This window comes from Narcine bancroftii, chromosome 1 (genome assembly GCF_036971445.1).
Source record: "Narcine bancroftii isolate sNarBan1 chromosome 1, sNarBan1.hap1, whole genome shotgun sequence".
In the NCBI taxonomy this organism is placed as follows: domain Eukaryota; kingdom Metazoa; phylum Chordata; class Chondrichthyes; order Torpediniformes; family Narcinidae; genus Narcine; species Narcine bancroftii.
The window spans coordinates 339,904,675-339,924,363 of record NC_091469.1 but is presented as its reverse complement, the minus strand read 5'-3'; the positions used below and the strand labels follow the sequence as shown (position 1 = coordinate 339,924,363).

The following is a 19,689-nucleotide window of genomic DNA, read 5'->3' as shown; positions in this document are numbered from 1 at the left end:
TTGATCACCATCAGCTGTGTTTTAATTTTAATTGAAATAAACCATAATCGTTCAAATCAATTGCACCAGTGCCAGAAAAGCATCAGCTTCCACCTAAAGCAAGATTAATACCTGACATTTATGCATGTCAACACAAAGGCAAACCTAAGATGGCAGTGGGCTGGAGAAATTTAGAGCTAGAAGGAGATAAGAAATGAAATAAATAAAGTCTTGGGTCTTTTTGCAATTCCAGGAACGATCACTGATAATGCTGCTTTGACATTTAAGTGTTTGAGGGTTTTTGTGATTCATATTCTCTTGTGACTTAGAAATATGCCATTCAGTCTATTTAGTCTATGTTAGCTCTGTGGGATTCCCATTCATCCCATTTCCTCATTTATTTTTTTCCTGTAACCTCTTCTCTTTTGTCACAGCTCTCCCCTGATCCCCCTGCCACCAATTCACAATGGTCAATATTGTCAATCAATTCATCTTTGGGAGGTGGGAGTCAGCTGGGGTACTGAAGGGAAATTGATGGTCACCATGCAAGCACACAAGCTTTATGCAAGCAATATTGGAGGTCAGGATTAAACCTGCATCACTACCTGCTGGCACAGTTGTTGTACATTAGAATGCATGAGTAATGGCGAAACTTGCTTTGGCCGATATAGATTTCTGTAACTGACAAATTCGTAAAAGTAGCATAGGATGGGATGCAATGGCAGCACTGTGGGGTGAGGGAGGAGGTAGGATTGGCAGTGATCATGAGGTATTGGAGTGAAACACGAAAGTCTGCATGCGCAGTGATGTAGGAAAGACACATAAAAGTGCTGGAGGAACTTGTCCGTCTCGCAGCATCTATAGGAGGTAAAAATATATTATCATTTCGGGCCTGAGCCCTTCTTCAAGGAATAAGCAAAGAATAGGAAGGCATCAGAATACTGTAAAGACAAGACTGGATGGGGAAGGAGTCCAAGCCAACAAAAGATGTTAATTGGATATGATAAGAGGAGAGGTGAGAATTAATATTGGCTCCGTGAAAGGATACAGGAGGAAAAGGGAAGAGCGAGAGAGAGAGCGAGAGTGTTCGGCGTAGACGAAAGGCGACAGAGAAGAAGAAAGGGGGGCTGGGTTTAATGGAAGCTAGAGGTCGATGATAATGCCATCTGGTTGAAGGGTGCCCAGATGGAAGATGAGGTGATGGAAGCAATATTTTGGCACAGGAAGGAAATTTCAGCCTCTAAGAATCCCCGTCCAGCAGTATGAATCAGGGTGATAATTGTCAGTGTCATACCTTATTAGAAAGGGGTTGTGGGAGTAGGGAAGGGTTAACTCAGGACCCTAGGAGCATTGAAAACAGAGGTCTTACAGGTCTGTGGACTGGGCCTGGATTAATGGAAGGGAACTCCTGAGAAGCAACACAGGAGATGGAATCGTCCCTGCAGTCCCGATAACCATTTTCACCATTCATTGAGATCATGGCTAATCTGTATTCAAATTCCATTTATGTACCTTAGCCCAAAAGTACATAATGTTCTTAAGTAGCAGAAATCTAGCACACTCAGGTCTGAAATAATTAATTGAACCTGTAGTGAATTGTTATACAAGTGTTCCAGTAGCAATGGAAAAATATATCCCTATCTACTTGTCAATGCCTTGGAAAATTCTACAAAAATAAAAGCAATGAACTTCTGTAATGAAAAGAATATATTTCATTCATGAAGTTGCTTCATAATTTAACTCTTGGTGTGCTAATTATATTCTGCTATTTATGTACTGCATTTCATCCAAAGTAAATATAATTTCATGGTTCAAAATCCTGAACATGAACAATAATCCTGATGTGGCCTAACTGGGACCTTGTACAGCTGTAACAAATCTTGTTCTCTTTTGTAATCTAGCCCTCTAGATATAAAAGCTGATATGATATCTGGCTGTGTGATTTTTTTTGCCTGACCTCAATGCATAGTAGAAAATTGCACAATGCAAAATTGGAGGAAACTGCAATGACCAAAACTTAAGAATGTTTGATTTTTTTTAAATCTTTATACCATTTGATTATTTAGAAAATTATCATTTAGTTTTGGTTCAAAATGGATGGCTTATAATAACGTGTTGATCCATCGATGTGAAACTCTCACATAATTTATCATTGTCTCTCAATAATTTTAAGCTCCTGTTCACAATATTTGGTAAGTCATTTATCCTTGCAACTATGGCAACTCTGAATATATAACTCTCTATTATGTTGTCTAAGTTACTAATAAATATAATGAGTTCAGATTCCGCACACATCCTTGGGGGACATCAGTCATCACTTTCTTTCAACTTGATTATACACCAATTATTATTACTCCACTTCCCATTCTAAAACTAAGTTTGCAGTCAGGTCAATAACTTCCCTTTAAAAGATTCCCTATGAAATCTCCTATTCAATCCTATTGAATTCTACAATCTAGGAAAACTGTATCAATGTGAATTCCACTGACCACCATGGTAAATCATTTGGCAGGATACCCTGAAATTCTCCCAGTAATTTATTATTTAAATGACCCAGATTTTAGATTCATGAAAGTAAACTGTCATGTTGTTACCAGCATGTTGTGGGAAATAAATCAGGGCAGTGATTTTAAGTGAAGGTTGGCCGGTTGTTGGGGTGGGGGGTGGGGTGGGGGGTGGGGCGGTGGGGGGGGGGGTGTGAGGAGGGGATGATTAGGAACAAAGACAACCCATTGTGGAAAGATTTCAGGAACAAAGGCTAGCCTGTTGTCAGAGAACATCAGGCCAAGCCATCTGAAGAAGAAAGTAAAAGCAGACTTGTCATAGACTGAGTTCAGCCTGTTATAAGGGGACGTTAGGAGCAGTGGTCTGATTTGTTGTGGGGGTCATCAGCATCATAAGATCACCTGTGGCAGGAGAACATTGGGAACAAAGATTGGTCTGTAGTCAGACATCATCAGAATCAGGGGCCAGTCTATTGTTTGGGATCTGTCAGGAGTAGTTTGTAGAGCAGCATGGCCATTGGGGCCCCTGTTGTAGAGGTCAGTGTGTTACAGAGGGTCATCAGGAGAAGAAGTTGACCGGATATAGGGAAACATCAGGAGCTGAGATCTCCATGTGGTAGAGCTGACAGTGAAATGTAACAGGCACCCTGCAATCATGTTGCAGCCACAGAGGGGAAATACAATGTATTGTGAGGACATATAAATCCACCTGTATGGTTGTTAAAGAGAAATTGGACCAGAATAGGCTGACAAATATGTTTTGTACTCATGTAATATTTTGCTTCACTTTGCGGTATTTAATTTTGATCGCACTGACAATGTTTATGTGATTTCTTATGTAGACTTGAATGCAGAGGTAAGGCAGAGGAGTGTTGCAATTGTAGCCTTTGTTGCATACCCTGCCTCACCTGGGTTGCTAACACAATGCATTTTATGTCTTCTGGCTTGAGCAAAATCTTGATTGCCAGTGGACACTGAGGAATGTTTTTTTTTCCTTTAAAAATGTTGGTTTCATTGCATCAGAGCACATAATTGTGAAATAACATGCTTGCCAAGAAATTGCAACCTCCAGCATGAGGTTGATACTTATCTCACAATGCTTCTCTCCTCCTTCGTCTGCCATTATAAGACTCATCTGGGTATGCTGTGAAAGTGATTCCGAAAAGAGGATGAGAAATCTGAGCAATTTCACATAATGAAATGAGATATCCGCTCTCGGTTGCCTATTCTCTACGAGGTCCCCAATAATATGTAGGATTGGAAGCAACTGGAAAACCTGAGTGAGCTTTCATGAAAAGTGAGTGATTACTTTTGCAGGAAAGAATGATTGAATGTGATTACCACCAGTTGTTGTGAGCTGAATGAAATGTGATGCTTCCACTGCTGTTGATCCCTCATTAGTTCTTTCCCACTTGAAATGCCCAGTTGGTGCAATGCAGTTCCATGAGTGATTTCCTATCGTTGGTTAAGTGTATGAATTTCATTGACTTGAAATTTTAACCCAATTTGCATCTTCCAATTCACAATATATATTATGCTGTACTTTATTCTCACCTGCATTCGCTAAAATAGTAACTTGTCACTATCAATATTGAACAGCAACCCAAATTCTCTTGACCACTTTTACAGCCTCCGGGATAAGTGCGGAGGTCTGACTTTACCTGATGCACCACTCATTGGGAGCCATGCAGCTAAATGTTGAAATACTCACAGCTGGCTTTAGCACACTCGATATTCTTTGGAAGGAGTCTGAGCAGTCAGTTTTGAATGGGCTCCATCGGCTGTCCCAGCATCAGCAGCGTCTGTTCAAATAGCAGGAAGATCATGAATGCATCGAATGCTCCTCATTCCATTGAGACAGTCCACAACAGTCGTCACATGGAGCCCTGTGTTCCAGTGTATGTTGATGCAGCAGAAGCTGATGTTGAATGATGACTGACATCCTTAGCTGCATTATTAAAGATTTGAAAAATTTGAAGCACACCCAAAGAATGTGATTTAATTTCACAATTGCCTTGTTTCAGATGGAAATGATTATAAAATGATTAATTCTGGGTAAGATTAATTGCACAACCATTTAAAAACCACTATAATCTAGTTTCAGATCCAGAATGTGTACAGATACCCCACGGCATTCTTTTTCACAATGGATGATAACACCATTCAATAAAAGAGGAGTCATCAAAAATCCATAAATTATACCAATCCTCATTAGGATCAGAAAATAAAAACAAATCACAAGAAAACATTCACTCATGCTTGATATTGAGGCAGGTCCCTATTTCAGAGCTCTTAATGGAAACAAATGATGTGTGATAATATAGCCTTTATGGCCAAATAATATAAAAGTACAACTCTTCAAACACCTTTCATCAATGGTTCTCAACCTTTTTCTTGCCACTCACATACCACTTTAAGTATTCCCTATGCCATAGGTGCTCAGTGATTAGTAAGGGATAGCTTAAGGTGGTATGTGGGTGGAAATAAAAAGTTTGAAAACCACTGTTTTAATCGTACTTAGTTGACTTGTTATGTGCACAGTTTCATAGCTCCAAAGGAAATGGGCCAATGTCAATTTTTTTTCAAGCCAAATATTTCAGTAACAGTTGGGTCTAGAGTAGTGATTCACAACCTTCCCTTCCCACTCCCACCTTAAGCAATCACTTACCAATCACAGAGCACCGATGGCATAGGGATTACTTGAAGTGGTATGTGAGTGGGAAAAAAGGTTGAGGACCACTGCCTTACATCACGGAAAAGAGGGTTTTTCCAAACTCTTTTCTAACTTCTTATAGCTAATGCATTCCAATCCAGGTAATATCCTGGTGAACCTTTTCTGAACCCTCTCCAAAACCTCTACGTTCTTCCTAGATGTGGAAATCAGAACTGCACCCAATTCTCCAAATGTGTCCAATCCAAAATTTTATACAACTCCATTGTGACTTATCAACATTTATACGCAATGCCCCAATAATTAAAGGCACACATCATATGCCTTCTTTGCCATCCTATCGACTTATGTTGCCACTTTCATAGAACTATGGACTTGCACCCAAGACCATTTTGTACATCTGTGCTCCTGAATAATATAGCCTCAAAACAAAGGGATGTCCTTTAGAACAGAGATGGAGAGAGAAAGGCGGGAATCTTTGGAATTCATTGCCACAAACAGCTGTGGAGATTGTATTTAAAGTGGTTGTTGATAGGTTCTTAATTAATAAGGGTGTCAAGTGTTATGGGGAGAAAAGAGGAGAAAAAATTATTTGAATGGTGGTGCAGACCTAATGGGCCAAATGGTCTAATTTTGCTCCTATGACTTATGACAATGCTAGTTATTTGCATTATTTATCTTTATTGCTTATAGGTAATATATAATAAATATAAAAAGAACCATTTTAACCCATTGAAAATATTAAAATTAAAGGTACTTCGTCTGCCCCTAGGTCTGCAGCCTAAATCTTCTCTTCCCTCTCTGATTACCAACCTGAGCCAGTGGTTCCATTTTTCCCTGTCAAAGGTCTCCTGCCATACAGTAGTCCGATGTACATTGTGTCAGTTGGAAATCTTGTCTGCTAACACAACCTTGAAGATTCCTCACTCCCAGTAGTGAGATGAAACATCAGCTTCTCAGCAAGCAAGCAGTCAGAATGTTAGCAGTTTAGCAATTATGGAAAACTCCACCAATCCAGCCATCTTCTGATCCAAAATAGGAAGAAATATCAGGTGTTGTTGCTAAAGCTGATTGTCCAAAGATTAGACACTCCTGGCTCAACAGCAAGTATTTTTCAGTGATAGTCATATACCTACACTTATGTTGGGCATTGTGAACGCCAATATATTATCTGCAGATTTGATTTATGGCCATTAAACAAATAAATAGTGCTGAAATAAAATTAGAAATGCTGAAAATTCTCAGCAGGTCAGGCTGCATGAATGCGAAGAGAAAAATATGAGATTTTCAGAGCAAAGACCCTATGTTGAGGAGGAGAGAAAAGAAGCTTTTTAGCTGCAGAGAGGGTGCATGGAATGGTGATGTCTCTGGCGGTAAAATTAGAGTGGCCATGGGGATAAATTCTAAACAAGGTTATTTGATAAATGAACGAGAGTGAACAGTCAGAGAGTGAGAGCACAGATAAAAGAATGTAGGAGTTGTGAAATGCAGAACATGAAGACATGCCTGGCAGGTCAGGCAGCTTATGCTCTCCACATATGGAGTCCTAGTACAGAAAAGAGGGGAAACAAAACAAACATCCTGAGCCAATATCACCGATGGACGGCAGATACAGACAGCAAGATCGTTATCTGAAGTATCAGATCTCAATACTGAGTACCAATAGTGCTCCCAATGCCAGAATTGTGATCAGTGATGGTCTCCTGTACTAACTCTGTCAGAGTTTGCAGAATCACCCAAGTGAGAATAATGCACTAGAGGTACCTCTAATACGTTGCTTTCCACCCACTCCTGGCAAAGACTTGATTCCCGTGTTGGGTAGTTGACCTCCTGTTCACATGTTGGGTCGTTGCTCAGGTTCATCATCCACAACCAGATTCTATCAGTCAACGATAATGCAGATTGGCATTTGTTTGGCTAGTTCCAGGCTAGGATTCAAGTTTGAACCACATTCCTGGGGCCTATGTACACCCTTATGGAGCCTCTTATATGCACTTACCTAGCCTGCGAGCTACCTCAGCAACGCTGGGACCAGGATGTATTCCTGGCCAAGACAGGCTCTGTGTAGAAAAAAATAAATCCTAATTTTATGGTTGAAAAAACAGAACCTGACTTTCATTTTCCTGTCAAAGTTTTAAAAGAATGGAAAGAATTCTGTTTTTATGAGATTTAAACATGTGGCACACTTTATTTTGCAGTTCTCAACGATGGTGATGGCAAGAAATAGATAAGTTATCTGTTCCCCACTGACAACTTTTCCCATAAATGAATGGATTCATTAAACAGTGCAGCCTATATCAAGCAGTGTTAATGGGTTGCTGTGCAGCATGCCACTGGCGAATCTACTTCTGGTGTGGACTTGGCACTATTAAATTCACCTGTACCTGAGGACCCTGACAATGGTTGCAAATGAATCTGCCTTCTCAAGGGGATGTCCTTACCTGTCCACGCCGTACCAGGCCAAGACAATGAGTATTGGTACCATATATTCATATTGCACACAGGCAGGCCCTTCAGTTTCTTACATTTTTCACCACTCTTTCTGGGAAAGTATTTCAAATTTCAACCATCCACAGGGTAAAAAAAAAAGTTCTTCCTCAGATTCCCTTTCAACCTCCCAGCTGACCTCAAAATTATGCCCTTTAGTTTTATGTATCTCTGAGACAGGAGAAAAGTTTATTACTATCCACCTGATCAATGTGCTTTATTCTGTGAAAATCTAGTCGTGATGAGAAAGAACCACATGAATTAACATCTCCATACAACATGGGAAATACGTCATTGAGCTTTGCGTCCCATACATAAAATCGCTGACTGAGCAAGGTGTGACAGGAGAAGATTCCCAGAGTGGAACAGGTCAACCCAGAGACCATTGTATCTATAATCCTCTTCTGGGAAGGTGTTGGTATTTATGCATATAAAGTTAATACCAAATTATTACTTGATCAAGTTTCCAAGCCTCTGTGAGCTAAATGCTCGAATCTAACTGCATCAGGGACATTTGTTCAATACTTCATCACGCAGCTTAATGTAATATAAAATATTATTTTTTGATGATTTTATAAACCTCAATTTTCATTTAGAAATGTACTGTAAAATCTTATGGTACATCAAAGAATGAGCATATTCCTTTGGGAATGAGACCGAGACACATGAATGCTCTCAGCACTGACATCAAATTAGCAACCTTTTTCTGACAGGCCACCTGAGACAAGGATAATGACCAGTTGGTGTGATACTGAACTTTATAAGAAGTATTTTTAATGATACTTTAAAAAACCTTGATTATCAACCATTTATTTGGACCTGACAACCCAGTGGAAAGGAAAAATGAAAGATTGAATGACAGTTCACTGTTTTGACGACTACAAGTCTGTATGTATGTAAAATGAAAGCCACATGGTAGAGACATTTATTGTGGCAAAGGGAAATCAGTGATCCAATTATATTTCGGACTCATATATATGAACTTATACACAATGTTCAGTGTCAAATACTCTCACAGAATTGCAAGCACATGTAAACATTCACCCTAAAGATCTGGTCATATTTCTCTAAAACAACATTGAAGTTGCATTGATTTTTTTATTTGGCGCTGTGCAAAATTAAAAGTGCATAGGAGGTTAAATGTTTTTTTTTCGGCCTCCCAGAAGCTGGTGCAGTCAGTGAACATTGTGGCTGTGAAGTCATGCTCATCTGGGCTTTTGGACAGCACAGTTGGTGTAACGTAACATGGGTTCAAATCCCGCACTGTCTGTATGGAGCTTGTACGTTCTCCCTGTGTCTGGGTAGGTTTTCCCCAGGACTCCAGTTTCCTCCCACCGTTAGAAATGTACTGGGGGGGACATAGATTAACTGGAAAGCATGAATTCGTAGGCCAAAATGGCCTGTTACTGTGCTGTATGTCAAAATTTATAAGTTTAGAAAGCTTTCCTACCATCGCTGGAAGATTGAATAGTGCATTATGTGGTCACAGCGTCAGCAGTTTCAGCCATCTTCTTACAATCCTGAGGTTTCAGAAGCTGGAATAATTGAGAGAAAGGTTGCCGTCTGCAGTTCAGACTGCTTTTAATGCTTCACTCTTCTCAGCATTACAGTATGCAGATAATTTAATTCCCTCAACTGCAGTAAACCTTAGCCACCCAAGCAGCCGTGCTGAAAAAAAGTTGAACAGTCAGAATTGAATTTGCTGCTGAATTATTCTGTGGACTTCCACTCCTGCTTTGACAACTTCTAAATATTTTAATAGGAGAATTGGATGCCTTTTTTATCTATAAGATGGTGTCCAAAGTTTTTTTGAACAGCCTTTTGGATGAATAAATGGTTCCAGAATTCATGTATTATAGAATTATGCCACACAGAGAGACATCATTCAGACGGTTGTGCCTAGAAAAACAGCAAATCAGACCTATTACTTTCCTTTATTTCCAAATACTTTTTTTTTAAGAAAACTAAGGTTTGAAATAGAGCCTGTTGAAGAGGGAAACTGATGTAGGGCAATGACCCTAGTACTGAATAAGATTAAAAGCAATTTCTCTCATATGCCACCAAAGTTTCTTCTGGAAGAAATTGAGAAGAAGTGAGTTGTGCTGAAATAGGAATGGGCAAGAAGTTTATTCTTCCCTGTTTTCTTCTCCAACACCAGTTGCTGCTCCTGGTTTTTCACTGACTCCCTATATGGTCTCCAATTGATGGGTTACTTTGATTTTTTTTGTACTAAAACATTCTAAACTATCCTTTTAGCTTAAGATGCTGTTTTGGTCACCTCAGAGAGGGGTTAGTATCATGTATATCTGAGGAAAATTGTTCCCATTGTATTTGAAAAATAACACTTTTGAATTTCTAATTCTCTTGTGAAGTAAAATAATGTATTTATTGCATTGAAAAATGACAGTTTTGGTGAGTTTATTGACTTTGTGTCATCAATGTTGGAATAACCTGGAAAAGAGGTGAAAGTGTATTAAGACCAGGACAATATTTTAGTTAAAGCAAAGTCTTTATCTCTCTGCCTAACTGAAGCAGGGCAGTCAATGCACCAGCATTTAGAAAGCAAAGGGAACTGAGCTCTTTCAATACATAGAGAATGTCAGAGAATTAGAGAGATATAAATGAACATTCTCCCCAAATAAAAGGGTGTAAATTTGTTAACTGCAGACTAGACAGCTTTATATTAGGCTTCATAAACTTGCATCGCTCTTATTTTTACACTGCTTTTCCTAAATAAATAAATTTCTGCCACAATAAGTGGCTTAACAGGAGCTCACCCATCAGGAGATCAGGCCTTTACATTTGCCTACTAAAGGGGAATGAATTCATTTATAAAAATTGAATGAAAATAACAACTTCACCAGAAAGATTTCTTACAGAGATTGTTGTTGATTTATGAGATCATTTAGTTCAATAAATTATATTTTGGAAATTATCAGAACAAATTGCATAGATTGTATGGGATTAACCTGCAATCCTTTAATCTTCATAGCTGTATTTAAATTCAATTTAAACTTGGATGAGATGAAAGTTTCCTTCCCTTACTGTGGTAAAGATCCTGAGGGAAATGAGTCATTCTATTGTCACAAACCCACCGCATAAAACTGCCTATAATTTGCCACTTAGTGGAAAATGGAAAACTTCACACTGATGCAATACTGGGTACTTTCCTGGTCTGACTCCAAGTATATGGTTTTGCCAGAAGTTTGCTGTAGATAACATAGATAACTGCAGATAAGGAAGTAGTAATGGAATTCAAAGTGGAAAAAAAGTCCTGATGGTTTTCATCCTACAATTCTGAAGGAAATCAGAGAGCAAATAGAATACAAACAGATGGAACTCGTATGAGGGAGCTGTTAATGCAAGATCTCTGCTCAGAGAGGGAAATTGTGATAAAGATGTTAACTCTAAAGGAGTCAATTTTACATATGCTTTGCATAAATTTCTCAGATGCATGAATTGTAGAAATATAAAATGATGGATTTTGGAAGCAAGTATTATTGGAGAAAAAGTACCCTCTGGACCTTTAAAGAAGGAAATCTTAACAAGTGGTGAAGTTGATAAAATCTAAAATTTATGCAATCGCTTAGTTTGTAAAGGAGGCATGGAAGCAAAGAGTGTAAGTTAAATTAGTTCATTCCATTGGTCAGGTCATAGATGGAAAACCTTGTCCCATTCATGTTGTATTTTAGAAGGCATGTCAAGGCTAAAGAGAGAGAAAGAGAAAGAGTACATAATATGTCCAATAACATGATACCCCATTAAGAGTTGAAAAGTGAAAAGAATTAAAAGCATTAAAAAAAATCCTTGCTCTGTTCGAATGGATGTCGGCAGATGCAGTAAATGTGTTCTAAATTGTGAAGAGCAGACAGGGAAAACTGTTCTGTGTAGCTGATGATCCTGCAGCTGGAAATAAAAAACTTAACGTGGCCAAAAATTATAGAGAGGTTAGAAGCTTTTTTTTTTAAGTACAGTTATGCTGGGACATACCAGAAATGATTGTGGAAACAAGAAAAGCATTTTTTTTTTAATCAAATTATTATAAAAAACACTCAAAGACATTTTCACAATGGAATGGAAAAGCCAGAGACAGTACCGAATCAGAATCAGAACTTATTGTCATGAGAGTGCCCAAAAAGTAAGGCAGTGTCTTTGGTTTGAATCTGATGGCAGCGGGAAAGGAGCTGTCTTTGTACCATTGAGTAATCGTCTTTAGGCTCCTGAACCTTTTTCCCATGGTAGCAGATTGAAGAGGGTGTGGCCTGAGGCGTGGTGGTGGTGGTGGGGGGGGGTCTTTGAGGATGGAGGCTGCTTTTTTTAAGACACCACCTCATGTAGATTTCCTCAATGGAGTGAAGTCTGGTGCCTGTAATGTCGCAGGCCAAGTTATCAGCCCTCTGGAGTTTATTTTTGTCCTGAGAGTTGGCACCTCCATACTAGGCAGAATGCTCTCCAGAAGTTTACGAGAATCTTTGGTGACATACTGAATTTCCACAAACACCTCACAAAATGTAGCCGCTGGTGAGCCTTCTTTAAGATTACATCAATGTGGAGGCTCCAGGACAGATCCTCAGAGATGATGGCCCCAGGAATTTGAAGTTTTGTTTTTTAAATATTTTATTTACATTTCTTAAAGCCAAATATGCCATCAACAAGAAAAAAAGAGACTATTTCAAATACTGAAAGGTGCTAGTGATCTATGATACATGATGACTATAATCCCTCAACCCACCCACCCCCAAAGAAAGGAAAAGAGAGAATTAGTAAAGAAAGAAGAAATCCCAAGGAAAAAAAGAAAGTAAGAAGAATGAGAAAGAAAGAAAGAAATTGTCGGGAATCCGTTGACTACTCCACAGGCTTCAAATTTCCATAACTTACCTAGATCTCGAGGGGATGCTGACGCAGGTCTCAAGGGCAAGGGGGACACAGCTAAAAATTTGCACCCACATTTTGTAAATATGGCTGCCATATTTTTAAAAATATGCCATATTTATTGCTTCGGTTTTAGGTATTCTTCTCAAGGGGGACACAACTATGCATTTCTGCATTCCCACGAGTTGTACCTAGATGGGAACCAGTGTTCCAAGTAACCACTATAGTTAAAAACACAAAATGCTGGAGAAGCTCAGCAGGTCAAACAGTGTCCTTTATGAGCCAAATTCAAAGATACAGAACAGACATTTCAGGCTTGAGCCTTTCATCAAAGTGTGAGAAAATGCCGGCAAACACCAGAACAAAAGAGTGGGAGGAGAGAAGGGGGGGTGGTGGCAAGGCAGGAGATGATAGGTGGAGAAGGGAGGGAGCGGACAGTAGCAATGAGGGGGAGGGGAAGGCAGGACTGTGTAGGTGAAAGAATTGGAAAGACAGGAAAAGGGGGGGAGGGAAAAGAAAGGCAAAGCAGATTTAATGGAAAGTATGCCATCTGGCTGGAGGGTCCGCAGATGGAAAATAAGGTGTTGTTCCTCAAATCTGTGGGTGGTTGGGTGGGACAGTACATAAGGCCATGGACAATAATGTGAACACTGGAGTGTGACCTAGAATTTAGATGGTTGGCCACTGGGTGGTAGCTGTGGTTGCGAAGCAATCTCCCAGTCTGCGACCAGTCCCTCTGATGTAGAGAATGCCACAAAGGGTGCACCAGATCCAGTAAATAAGTCCTCTGTATGTATAAGTTGCTTCAAGTAAAAGGCCTGTTTGGGTCCCTGGACCGTGATGAGGGATGAGGTGTGGGCACAAGTGTTGCACCTCCTCTGGGGAAGATCTCAGAGATGCAATGGGCTGGGTGAGATAAGTGCATAAGGGAGTCATGGATGGAGCAGTCCCTGCAGAAGGCCGAGAGACGAGGAGCAGGAAAGATCTGTCTGATGGTGGGATCCTGAAGTAAGCACTGGAAATTCCGGCGGATGATGTGTTGGATGCGGAGGCTGGTGGGGTGGTGGGTGAGGTCGAAGGGAATTCTATGCTTTTTGCTTCTGAAGGCAGAGGGGACCAGGTCAGATGAGCGTAAAATGGAGGAGATACGGGTGAGGGCTGAGTTGATGGTGGTGAAGGGGAAGCCAAGTTTGTGGATGAAGGCAAACATTTCAGAAGTTCTTGACTGGAAGACTTCATCTTGGGAACAGATGTGGCGGATTAGGAGAAATTGAGAGAAGAGGATAGAATCCTTGCAGGGGACAGGGTGTGAGATTTTAATATTATTCCTTCTGCTGATGTTTTCTAATGTATCCAATTTTTCAAATTTTTTTTTTCTTTCTGCAGACCATCCAATAATTTTGTTCTCTATTTTTTCCATTCTATCCATTGCATCCTCCATTTTCTCCTCCACGTCCTTTACTCTTTCGTTCAGGCTTCTAATAACTCCTTCCAGTTTGGTCATGACAATTAAAATATTAAGTTTTTTTTTTAAATTTTGTTCTTTTCTTTCTTATCCAAAGCCTTCATTTCATCCTCAATGGTATATTTAACTTTCCTTTCTTTCTTTGCCCTTTTGCCCTTACCAGATGCAGTAACTGTCTCTTCTTCATCTTCTTCATCTATGCTGGTGTAGTTCTCTTCACTGTCACTGTTTCCATTACTGGATTCCTCCTCTGGTTGTCGCTGCTGTCATTCTCCTCTAGTAGTGCTACCAGTCCCGGCAACATCGGCACGTTCATTCAAATCGCACATGCGCCTGCTTGTGTACTTGTACATGCACTTGAGCTCTTCTTCGGCTGCGTCTCCTTATCTGATCAACAGAGACATGCCTCCATTTGTCCCAACAGGCAAGTCACTTACGTGGGGGGGCAGGCCAAGCCTCATCTCCAGGCTTCTTCCTCTGAGCAGGCCTCTGCTCCTGACTTCCGTCTTCTATTGGACCCAGGAGGTCATTACTGCAGGGTTGTTTTCTTTGGTGACATTCTGATAGAGTTTAAGTATATTTTCCTCCAAAATATATTGCTGGATGTTGTTTTCCTTTCTCTTTTTTATTGATTCTCCAGAAGAGTTGGGACTTTGCCTCCTGTCTCTACCACATCACATGACACCCCCAAATTTGAAGTTCTTGACCCTTTCCACGACTGAGCCCTCGATGAGGACTGGATCGTGATCCCCTGACTCCCTCTTGAAGTCCGCAATCATCTCCTTGGTTTTGCTGACGTTGAGTGCAAGATTGTTGTCGTTACACCATACAAAGAGCTAATTTATCTCCCTCCTGAACAGTTCCTCATTGCCATTTGTGATTCTACTGACAACTTGGTGTCATTGTCATACTTGTAGATAGCATTGGAATTGTGCCTGGCCACACCATTGTGGGTGTATAACAAATAGAGCAGTGGGTTAAGCAGACATCTTTGGGGTGTGCCTATGTTGATAATTAATGAGGAGGAGATGTTGTTTCCAATGGGATAGGGATTTGGGGGGAGGTCAGGGTTACTTGGGGAGTTCATGTTTAGATTAATGGGGGGGGGGTTTGGGTTGGGTTGGTATTAGTGTTGGGGAAGGGTTTGTGGTTGAAAGGGTTAGCTGGGGGGGTTCAGGGGGTTCAGGTATGGCTAGTTGAGGGCTTTGGGTTGGGATTAGGTTTGGGTTTGGTTTGGGCCACCGAATGACTCAGATAGTACTGTCTCCTTATTCACCCCTGGTGAGGTGGGATGGGGGGGGGGAGGTGTTGGTGTCGGTCCTTGGCATCTATTGACCCTTGGTCAAAACTAAGGCTGCTCAATTGCCTCTTGCCCTGGACCACCATTTGGTGGGTTAGTATTTGGGATGGTGGGGGCATGTTAGACTGGGTTGGGTATTGGTTGGGGTAGGATCAGTTTTAGGGTGGAGTGGGGGGTGTTTAGAGTTGGGTGGTTAGTATTTGAAGTAGATGCTTGATTTGAATCAGGAACTATTTTAGAGGGTCTCTGTCCTTCAGATATCTCTTTCCCCTTTAAAATTGGGGCCTGTACTTCCCTGGCAGTAAGTCCTGGTTCAAACTAGGGCTGTTGTTTTTTGGGCTTAGTTTCCTGGCTTAGACTGACCACCTGCTGTTAGGATGTTAGTGAACTATGACTAGATGTTCTCCCCTCCGCTTGTGTATCCTTCTGTGTACTTGTCAGTCATGAACTATTTTAGAGAGGGTGCTTGGGGCTCTGTCCTTAAGCAGTCCCTTTCCCCTTTAAAATTATTGCCTGAACTTCACTGGCAGTAGGATCCGGTTCAAACCAGCGGTATTGTTCTTTTGATTCTAATGTCATGGGCTTGTCTCTTGGGTGGGAGTTACTAGGGGTCCTTTTCCCTCTGAGGTGTGTTGCCCACTTCCTCTAGGTAATTTTCAGGTTTCCCTGTATGACGTAGGGCCTTTCTCCTAGGGCAAGGAAGGAAAGGTTGCTTGATTAGGAAGAGCAATTCAACATAAGTTTGAAGAAGAATTTATTGATGGCCTTCAAGGATATAAGATATACACTGCCCTCCTTAATGTTTGGGACAAAGACATATTTTTCCTTTATTTGCCCCTGTGCTCCACAGTTTTAAATTTGTAATCAAACAATTCACATGTAATTAAAGTGCACATTCCAGGTTTTATTCAGGATTATTTGAATACATTTTTGTTTGACCAAGTAGAAATTACAGCACTTTTTTATACCTAGTCCCTTCATTTCAGGGCACCGTAATGTTTGGGACATTTGGCTTCACAGGTGTTTGTGAGTACTCAGGTATATTTAATTGCTTCATTGGCCCAGGTATAAGAAAGAAAGGCTTGCTTCTCGGCTTTCAATTACCTTTAGAGTCTCTAATTGACATTTTTCATCATGAGGACCAGAATGGTACCAATGAAAGTCATAGAAGCCATTGTGAGGCTGAAAAACAAGAATAAATCAGTAAGTGACATCACCCAAACTTTAGGATTAACAAAATCAACAGTTTAGAACATCATTAAGAAGGAAGAGCATACTGTTGAGCTCAGTAATCACAAAGGGAGGCCAAGGAAGACCTCCACTGCTTATGACAGAAGAATTCTCATCATAATGTAGAAAAATCCCCAAAACGCCTGTCCAGCAGATCAGAAACCATGTTGACTTTGGCCTATCTTGTCATGCACTTCCAAGTCCTTCGTAACCTCATCCTTGACAATCACTCCAATAACGTCACAACCACCAATGTTAGGCTAACAGGTCGTTAATTTTCTTTCTGCTGGCTGATTCCCATTGTAAATTGCAGAGTGGCCTTTTCCAGTCCTCCAGAACCATTCCAGAATCCATTGATTCTTGGAAGACTATTACTCATGCCTCCACAATTTCTATAGGTTCTTCTTTCAGAACCTGAGAGTGCATTCCATCTGGTCTGGTAGACTTATTTACCCTTAGTCCATAGAACCATAGAACATTACAGCACTGAAAACAGGCCCTTCAGCCCTTCTAATCTGTGCCACACTATTATCCTGCCTTGCTCCACTGACCAGCATCCATCCTTCCAAACCCCTTTGATCCATGTACCTGTCCAAATTTTTCTTAAATGTGAAAATTGAGCCAACATTCACCACTTCAGACGGCAGCTCACTCCACACTTCCACTATTCTCTCTGTGAGGAAGTCCCCCTAATGTTCCCCCTAAACCTTTTCCCTTTTCATCCTTAACCAATGTCCACTGGTTTGTATCCCACCTGCCTTCAGTGGAAAAAAGCTTACCTGCATTTACTCTATCTAAACATCTCATAATTTTGAATACCTTTATCAAATCTCCCTTCATTCTTCTATGCTCCAAGGAATAAAGACCTAACCTGTTTAAGCTTTCCCTGTAACTCAGTTCCTGAAGTCCCAGTAACATTCTGGTAAAACTTCTCTGTGCTGTTTCTATCTTATTGATAGCTTCCCTGTAGTTAGGTGATCAAAACTGCACACAATATTCCAAATTTGACCTCACCAATGTCTTTTACAACTTTACCATAACATCCCAACTCCTATACTCAGTAACTTGATTTATAATGGCCAATATGCCAAAAGCTCTCTCTACAACCCAATCTACCTGTGATGCTACTTTCAGAGAATTATTCTGTTCTACCATACTCTTCAGTGCCCTTCCATCTACTGCATATATCCTATCTTGATTTGTCATTCCAAAATACACCTCACATAATGTTTGCATTAAATCCCATCTGCCATTTTACTGCCCATTTTTCCAGCTTTCCAAATCCCTCTGAAACCTTTGAAAGCTTTCCTCATCATCTACAATGCCTCTAATCTTTGTATCATCTTCAAAGTTGCTGATCCTACTTACCACATTATTATCCAGATCATTGATAAAGACGACTGTCAACAATTCTCCCAGCACTGATTCCCTGAGGCACACCACTAGTCACAGACCTCCATTCTGAGAAGTCATCATCTACTTCTACTCTCTGGCTTCTCCCATGTAATCAATGTCAAATCCAGTTTACTACTGAGCGTCTGATCCTCTCTGATTAACCTCCCATGTGGAACCTTGTCAAAAGCCTTATTAAACTCTAGGTTGACAACATCCACAGCATTTCAATTTTCCTGGTTGCCTCCTTAATAATCTCCATGAGTTAGTTACACAACCTATCATGCACAATGCCATGTTGACTATCCCTAATCCCTAATCCTTACCAATAAACAATTTATCCCAATCTATGCTTTCTAGATCTCTTCTCATTTCTTCAAAATTGGCCTTTGTCCAATTTAGAATCTCAACCTGAGGACCAAACTATCCTTATCCATAATTAACTTGAAGCTTATGGCATTATGATCAAAATGTTCCTCTACATGTACTTCTGTCATTTGCCCTCTCTGGTTCCCTGATAGGATTTCCAGTATTCAACTCTCTAGTTGGTACTTCTATTTATTGATATAGAAAACTTTCCTGAACAAATTTGACAAACTCAAAGCCATCAAGCCCTTTTACAGTATGGAAGTCCCAGTCAATATGTGGAAAGTTAAAATCTCCTGCTATCACAACTTTATGTTTCCTTCAGTTGTCTACTAGGTCTCTACAGATTTTCTCCTCCAATTCTTGCTGACTATTCAGCGATCTATAATACCACCCTTGACTTTGGTCATACCTATCCTGTTTCTCAGATACATACATTCATATTGTATCAGTAGATGAGCCTTCTCGTCTGTCCTGTCATAGTTGCAATATTTTTCCTGAAAAGCTATGCCACTCCTCCCCTTTCATCCCTCCCACTCTATCGCGTCTGAAACAACGGAACCCTGGAACTTTGAGCTACTAGTCCTGCCCCTCCTGAAACCAAGTTTCACCAATGGCCATGTTGTCATAATTTCATGTGCTGATCCATGCTCTAAGCTTGCCTGCCTTTTCAAGAATACTCCTTGCACATTTCCACCACATACAATTCTTTGACTTCTGATTTCATATCCACTCTTCACATTATCTTTTTCCTCCTCCACTCCACTATCTGCTCCCATCCTCTCTACAAATCTAAACCCTCCAATGCAGTATTAACAAACTTTTCCTACAAGGAATTAAGACCCCTCCAATTAGATGCAAACTGTTATGTTAGAACAGGTCCCACCTTCTCTGGAAGAGAGGCCAGTGATTGAGAAACCCAAAACCTCCCCCCCCCCCCCACCCCCTGCACCATATCATCAGCCACATGATAAGCTGCATTACCCTCTTACGTTTACCATCACTAGCATGTGGCATAGGTAGCAATCCTGAGATCACAACCCTGGAGGTCCTTTCCTTCAACTTCAAGCTAAAATCCCTGAATTCTCTTTGCAGAACCTCATCACCCTGCCTACGCATATCCTTGGTCCCTACATGGAACGCTACATCTGGCTGCTCACTCTCCCTCTTAAATATGATGTGAACATGATCTGAGGTATCTCACACCCTGGAACCAGGGAAGCAACATACCATCCAGGATTCTTGATCTCTTCCACAGAACCTCTTATCTGCTCCCCCCCCTCCTCCCACTATGGAATCCCCATTCACAACAGCTTGCCTCTTCTTCTCCTTTCCCTTCTTAGCCAAGGACCAAACTCCTTGCCAGAGACCTGACTGCCATGGCTTGTGCCTGGTAGGTTATCTTCCCCCAACAGAATACAAA

The 19,689-nt window shown here is 40.7% G+C and overlaps 2 protein-coding genes across 4 annotated transcripts in view; one reads left to right on the top strand and one right to left on the bottom strand.

Moving 5' to 3' along the window:
- gmds (GDP-mannose 4,6-dehydratase) overlaps positions 1 to 19,689 on the top strand; it is a 661,071-nt gene that overhangs the window by 618,677 nt on the left and 22,705 nt on the right. The window lies entirely within an intron of this gene.
- LOC138748892 (forkhead box protein C1-B-like) overlaps positions 16,162 to 19,689 on the bottom strand; it is a 38,256-nt gene continuing 34,728 nt past the window's right edge. The window contains exon 2 of the mRNA XM_069909773.1: positions 16,162 to 16,460. The gene's annotated coding sequence lies outside the window, so the exon portion shown is untranslated. The remainder of the gene's footprint in view (positions 16,461 to 19,689) is intronic.